The 8,157-nt window shown below is 36.1% G+C and overlaps 1 pseudogene; it reads right to left on the reverse strand.

Moving 5' to 3' along the window:
• LOC102471186 (BUB3-interacting and GLEBS motif-containing protein ZNF207-like) overlaps positions 1-8,157 on the reverse strand; it is a 23,450-nt pseudogene that overhangs the window by 910 nt on the left and 14,383 nt on the right.

Below are 8,157 nucleotides of genomic sequence, written 5' to 3' on the forward strand. Positions count from 1 at the left end.
CTCCTGGAACTGATGGTAGTTTTGGCTGTGTCACTGGGGAGAATATGACCTCGTTGAGGCTGAACAAGCTATGGCTGAAATGAAGTAGAAGCTTTAGGCTCATCATCACTATATTCATCAGAGTAATCTTTTTGCTTCTTTTTTGACTCTCTTGAGTTTTACGTTCAAGAACTCATTGTCTTTCATCCATGTCCTTTTCTAGAATACCTCCCATACCATATATTTTCAACTCCTATGTCTGTTCTTCCAAGTATTGCATTTGGTACAGCATATATTGTCTCTTTAAGAACCTCATGCAATGAATAGCTAAACCAGGTCCTGTACACAATTTCTTATGGCATGTATGGCATTTAAAATGCTTTGCTTTTTGATGATGTATAAGAATCTTCTCATCATCAAAAATCTCTATTACAATACTGGCACCATGGCTTCAACTGCTTTTTCTTGTGCCTATAACTGTGCTAGTCAAAGTGAGGAGAAAAAAAACAGGAACAGCAAGATGAAAATAGCTCACTTCTCTGATCTAATAGCTACTACCACATCCCACAGGAAACAGACACAAAATCTAGAATGATTACATTTAAAAATAATATAAAATGGTCTTTAAACTTGCATTGAAAAGATAAATGTAGTATAAAAAGAATGAAATGTATGAAAAGAATAGGAATGCAAGTATTGAAACATTCTTACTGTAAAGTCACTATAATTAAACAGATAAGACACTTTTTTTTTTTTAAAGAGAGATTTTTGCTATAGGTCATGTGCACTCGTTGGACAGAGAAAGACAGAGAGACACAAAGTGAGGAATCACCTCCCCCTCCACCAGGGGGAATAGCCATACCACAATCCCTTCTCCTCCATTCTTTCCTCAGGATCTTGGGTGCACACGCACACACGCCTGGCACGAGTTTCAAGTCATTGGGTTCAAGACTTGAACCACGGTTGACTACGTAGGAGTCCAGCAATGTACCCACTATGCCATCTGCTGGTCCCATGGCACTGGTTTTTGATAAACATAGTAGAGGATGTGAATGGCAAATCTAGACATAGGTTCCAAAGTGTATGCTATTTTAGTATAATATGAAGTTGCTATTTCAATTCAGTGCAAGTAGAAATGTACTGGTTCAGCTTACTTTCCATCTAGAGGAAAGTAGAAGTGGACACTACCCTCTCTTAATACATATAAATAAATTCCAGATAACTGGAAACTCCAGTGGAAAAAAATTAAAAGATAGAAAATGAATGAATAAGTTCAGTTACAAAATAAATCTACACATATAACATAGAGTTTATAGAGACTGTTCTTAAGTAAGATGAGAAACCAAAAACTGTAGACTTAAATAAAGTCAATGAGAAATTGTAGAGTTGAAAACATGAAAATATATGAGGGAACTTCAAAAGTTCATGGAAAGACAGAGTTAAAATATGAGTTTATTTTGGTGCAAAAAAAAAAAAAAAGAAAAGAAAAGAAAAATAAAGAAAGAAAGAAACGAAATTCAGGGGCCCTCACATAATGTAGTGGTTAAGGTGCTCAACTTGTATATGGTTTGAGTTCTGTACCCAGCCGCTTGAAACTCATGCTGGGTGCATGTGTGTGCATGCCCAAAATCCTGAGGAGAGTGGAGGAGAAGGGATTGTGGCATGGCCACCCTCCTTGGGGTATTATTTCTCACTTTCTGTCTCTCTTTCTCTTTCTCTCCAGTGAGCACATGCACCCTATAGCAAAGATATTGCTCTCAAAAAAAAAAAAAAAAAGAAAGAAAAAGAAATCCATGTATAATTTTCTCATAATAGATATTTTCCATAAACTTTCTGAAGACATTTTATATTTAATTACAAATCACATCAAAATTAACATCTTTAAAAGACTGAGTTCCTACTAATGAGCAATAAGTAATAGGAAGTAAACATGAATACATGATTTTCCAAAAAACTGGATACAATGGCTATAAACACATGGATACTCAAAGTTATTGGTAATCAAGAAAATGCAAATTCAAGTAAAATGCAATATTCCTTTTTTAAAATTTTGCCAGAGGGCATGTTACTCACCAGAGTGACAAAGAGAGTGAGCAAGAGAAAGAGCAAGCACTATCATGCCACAATCCCTTCTCTTCCTTTTCTTCATCCTATCAGGATTTAAGGCATGGACATACATATGCTCAATGTGTTTTTCAGGTCACTAGGTCCAGGATTCAAGCTGTGTAGTCTGCCATGTGGCATCTGGCTCCCTTAACCACTAGGCCATTTGGCCATCCCAAAGTGGTATTCTTTTATAGCCATGTCATTAACAACAACAACAAAAAAGGATCATATTATCACTTTTTTCAGAGGTAAGGACAGAGAGATAAAGGTATTGTCATACTTCGCAGATGAAGTGTGAATTGTTAAAGCCATTTCTTAATTGTGGTATAGCTGTATCTTCCAAATATAAGAATTCACATATACTACATCAATCAATTTCACTCCTGGAAAGCAATTCCAAAGAACCACTAGTATACAGTTGTGGGGGCCCCCTTCTGATGACCTCATCTAATCCTAATCATCTCCCAAAGACCCTACCTCTTAATACCGTAATTGGACTAAGTTTCTGCCCTCTTAAGGCCTTTGTAGTAACAGTTAAGTTTCCAATACAGAAACTGTGAGGGGACACATTCAAACCACAGAAATCTCTATTTATGTTCTTTTTGTGGAAAATAAAAACTAAAAGAATGCTAGGCTAGCAATAGGAAAACTTTCAGTTCATTTTTTTTTTTAATAAGATCTGACTTCCTTATCTTTTTGTTTCTATAGCTACTATCTTCTGCCAGTGATTATTATCCACTGGGCACACAGGGGAGAGTTCTTTTCCATCTTTACAGTCTATTAAATAAATACCAGACCCCAAGTTGCTTTCTCACTCCATTTGTCAGGTTGTGTTCATGCCACAGAAAGTAAGAAAGTGATATATGACCATTTTGCCAGGATTGGTAGTTTAATCTATTTGCTAATTATTATACCAGCTCCATATTTTAAAATATTTTAATTAAACAAAAAATACAAATCTATGAACCGAGTTGCGACATTTCTCCCAATTTTGGAAGTTTTCCGATAGTAAGAAGAGAAGCAGGAATTTATGCTTGTAAAAAAAAAAAAATCTCTCAATAAAAAGGCTTTGCATGATAACTCGACATTGGAAATGCTAATGAACTGTGAAGACCAAATCCTCATGGCTTTATCCATATCATCTACTCTGGGACCAGATAGAAGCTACAGGCATTGCTGGTGACCTCTCTGGGCTACCTCAAATGCAGCCATGCCTTATAATTAACACTCCTTCCCAGATTGTCTCATTCCATTTGGGTTATTTCTTCCTCCCTTAGCCTATCATCTGGTGGGATTCCTTGACAAAAAATCTGAAGATTTTAAAAAATTAATTAATTAATTTATTTTACATTTTATCACATGTTTTTGTGGTATACACTTCTTTTCCGAACACAAATACCATGCTTATCAGTCAAGACAAAGAAAGATATTACTCAGGATTTTTGAAAACCATCATCTCTACTTACTGATAAAGATCTAACTAGTTTAAATCCTCTGTTACATTAAATAACCTTTAAAGCAAATATATCTTCTAAATGGCCCTTGATACAGACCTTCAGATAAAAACTCAGCACTCTTAAAGCTAAATGGTCAGGAGGTTTTTGGGTTTGTTCTTTTCTCTTCAAAATGAAATGTTTGAGAACAAACCTTTCATGGTTGTTCTCTGGTAGGAAAAAAAAAACAAAAAAAGACTTTGCAAAGTTTCAGGCGAGACAGAAACTGTGCTTAGCATGCTAAGAATTGTTCTGTTTCTGTAGAGATGGGTGATTATGAGAAAGTAATTTCTGGGAGAATGGCCACATTAAACAATAATGACAAAAGACTCCCTGGTGAATTTTGCCACTTTGCGTGACCTCATCCTTAATCTAAATTTCAGAGATGTTAATGTACCAATAAAAATAACTACAACAATTTAATCTGCTCAATGATGCTGTGAGCATAAATTCTTTGAAAATAGTGGGGTTTTGAGTTGCAGTTCCGTTTCAAAGGTGATGTTTGTGAATTCCTCTTCTGTAGTCAAATGCCCACTCTGGAGGACTCTGTTTCACTTATGGCCTCTTGTTTTTGTGAATGTCCAATTATGCAAATATCTGATGCATTGGAAACAGCCATTCTTTTATTCATTTAAATATTTATTTATGTCTACTTAGGGTGGAGCATGTGCGTGTGCATGAGAGAGAGAGAGAGAGAGAGAGAGAGAGAAACAGAGAGACAAAGACAGGGAAATACCATTCACAGGGTTTGGTCATGTCACAATGACCTTCCTTCAGTCCTCCACTCTGCTAGTGTATACTTTGGCATGTGTATACACACTTAGCCAACTGGGAGGGGGACTTGAACCCATGGCTGGCCTGTGGCTTCCAGCTCTGCAGTCTTGTAAGCCACTGACTGAGCAATAGAGACTGGGAAAATAACCACTCTTTGAACCTACCTAAGACCTGGCTAGAAACTACTTGATGACTCAAAGGGCATTTGCACAGTGGCTTTGAGAGGCATGGAGCGGGAGGAGGAGGTTTTGGGACAGTGCATTCTATGACCTGGAAGCCTCATCTATGGGGTATTTATTTTTTTAAGTTTCTTTCTTTCATAAATGAGAGAGAAGAGTAAGGAAAGAGACAGGTACCCCAATAGGGTCTTGATGTGCAATTCAAGCTTAACTTTAGTCATCCACAGATCATGGTCACATACAAGCTCAGTGTGCTCTGAAAAAATCTCTGGACATAAACCTGTAACCTTCCTGTGTGGATGAGCCTTGCAGAAAGTTGTGTTATGCTGTGTCATGGTCTGGCCCCCAAGTGAGATTTCTTTCTTCACTCATCTGTTTCCTCCCCAACTCCCTTCAGCCAAAGGTATATGCCCTGAGGTCCAAAACCAGTTTCTGATCCTATGTGCACATTATTCCACCATGAGTCCTCCTACTTGGGAACAAAATCATACTCAGCTGGTTGCTCAGTGAGCACAGAGCAGAATTTAGCAGGGATGAGGTACTACAGCCATTGTCTCAGAGGGCATGGGCAGAGGACCAGCCTTGGAAAGTCATAGCTCAGCTTCTCTCTTTCCAAGAGCAACCACAGATGAACCTTTCCAACATTTGCTTCTGAGATGTCCTTCCAAGACTGACCAACTGTCATCTGGGCGGAGCATTCTTTATGGTTTTATAGAACCAACTTCATGTCATTCTAAACTGGAAGCTGCTCTGTTGTTTTCAGGGAATTACATTTTCGGCTCAGTCCCTGTATGTGTCTCCTGAAGGTTTACTTCTCATGAGTGCCTAAGTTTGAGGTGTGTCCCTGCATTCCCCCAGCCCACTCCAGTATCGGTCAGAATCTTGCTGGGAAGGAATGCATTTAACTTTCTTGTCATGATAGCATACAGTGTTCTCTTTACATTTTTGAATGTCGGGTCACACTGAAGATGTGTTCATTTAGCATATTCTCTTCCTCACTCATCAGGTGAGATCTACAAAGTGAAGAGAGATCACAGAGAAGCATGAAAAAACAGTAAAATTAAAACTGAAATAGAGAATAAAAGAACTATACAAAAATATGAAACAAAAAGCTGGTTATTTGAAAGAATAAATAAAATTGATAAACCATTAGCTAGATGAATCAAGAAAACAAAAGAAAACAATCAGATCATTAAAGTAAGTAATGAAGCTGGTAGTAATACAACTGATATGCCAGAAATACAAAATATTATGAAAGAATACTATAAGTGACTATATGCCAACCAACTAGAAAATCTAGATGAGATGGACATGTTTCTGGACACATAGACGTTACTATGCTGTATTAGGATGAAATAGAAAACCTGAATAAACCAATAACAAATGGTAAGATCAAATCACTAGTAAATAGTCTCCCAACAAAGAAAAGCCTAATCCTGATGGCTTCACTGCTGAATTTTACAAATCTTTAAAAAAGGAGTTAACCATAATTCTCCTCAAACTATTTCTAAAGGCCCAAAAGGAACTCATTCTAAGAAGCTTCTATCATCTTGATGCCAAAACAGGACAACAACATAATGAAAAAAGCAAACCACAGATCAACATCCCTGATGAATACTGGTGCAAAAATTCTCAACAATAGATGCAGAAAAAGCATTTGACGAAGTACAATATCCCTTCATGATCAAGTAGAATAGGAGTCAACACAATGAAAGTCTTATGACAGACTCACTGCTAATACTATACTGAAAGGAGAAAAACTGAAAGCTTTTCACTAAAAATGAACAAAACAAGTCTGCCCACTTTCTCCACTCCTTTTTAACATAGTGCTGGAAATTCTAGCTAATGCAATCAGACAAGAGAGCAAAATAAAATCTTTTCAGATAGAAGAGCAAAATAAAATGTTTTCAGATAGAAGAAAAAAAAAACTAAACTATCCCTATTCACAGATGACATGATTATATACATAGAAAATCCAAAGGAATCCACAAAATAACTCATAGAATTGATCAATAAATTAAGTAAAGTAACAGGATACAAAATCAATATACACAAATTGACAATATTTTTATATACCAATAATGAACAGACTGAGACAGAATTGAAGAAAGCCATCTCATTTACAATAGCCAGAAAATGAATAAGATACCTAGGTATAAACTTTACCAAAGGGGTGAAAGGCCTCTATAAGGAAACTATGAAAAACTGAAAAGAGAAATTAGGAATAATACAAAAAAAAAGGGGAAGACATGCCTGTTCTTGGATTAGAAGACTCAATCTAATCAAAATGTCAGTTATACCCAAATTAATTTACAGATTCATTGTGATTCCAATCAAATTGCTGGTAATATTCTTTTTTTTTTTTTTTTTTTTTTTTTTTTAGGGGTTTTTGCCTATGGGCGAGGTCTTCCCCACGAATATAAACTTTACCAAAGGGGTGAAAGGCCTCTATAAGGAAACTATGAAAAACTGAAAAGAGAAATTAGGAATAATACAAAAAAAAAGGGGAAGACATGCCTGTTCTTGGATTGGAAGACTCAATCTAATCAAAATGTCAGTTATACCCAAATTAATTTACAGATTCATTGTGATTCCAATCAAATTGCTGGTAATATTCTTCACAGAAGTAGGAAAAAACTCATAAAATTTGTCTGGAATCATAGAAGAGCCTGTTTCACCAAGATAATAGTTTGCAAAAAAGAATAAAATATCTTATTACCCAACTTCAAAGTATATTACAAAGTGGTGATAATCAAAACAGCATGTTACTAGCACAAATTTAGATGTATTAACCAATGGAATAGAAAAGAAAATCCAGAAATAAACCCCAAATCATACAGCCAACTGATCTTTGAGAAAGGATACAAGACAATAGGTGGGCAAAAGTCATTTCAGCAAGAGAAAAGAACTGGATAGAACTGGATATTCACCTGCAGAAAAATGAAGCTGGGCCCTTATCTCTCATCATTAAGAAGAATCAACTCAAAATGAATCAGAGATTTAAATATAAAGCCTGAAACTATAAAATTACTGGTAGAAAACTTAGGGGAAACTCTTGAAGATATTAGAGTAGGCAGAGATTTTTCAAATAAGACCTCTAAAGCACAGACAAAAATCTCTAACATAGAAAAACAGAATCATATCAAGCTAAAAAACTCCTTCAAAAGAAATAATGATTAGAGTGAAAAAACAACCCTCAGAATGAGAAAAAATATTTGCAGATTATTCATTAGACAAGGGATTGATAACCAGAATATATAGGAAACTCAAGCAGCTTGCCAGTAAAAATGAAAATGAATAAACCAATTTAAAAATGGCAAATGACCTGAATAGACAACTCTCCAAGGAATTTTTACAAATGGCCAAAAGGCATATGAAAAAAATGTTCAAAATCTCTTTTCATAAGGGAAATGCAAATCAAAACCACAATGAAATATCATTTCACCCCAGTTAGAATGGCTAGAATCAGGGGCCAGCAGGTGGTGCAGTGGTTAAAGTACTGGATTCCCACATGGCTGACCATGGTTCGAGTCCTGGATCCAGAGGCCTTAAAATCACACTGGACCTATGTATGTACATGCTCAAAATCCCAAGAGAAGAATGGAAGAGAAGAGGTTGCAGTGAAG

The sequence above is a fragment of the Tupaia chinensis genome, unplaced genomic scaffold, assembly GCF_000334495.1.
Source record: "Tupaia chinensis unplaced genomic scaffold, TupChi_1.0 Scaffold000597_1, whole genome shotgun sequence".
Lineage (NCBI taxonomy): Eukaryota > Metazoa > Chordata > Mammalia > Scandentia > Tupaiidae > Tupaia > Tupaia belangeri.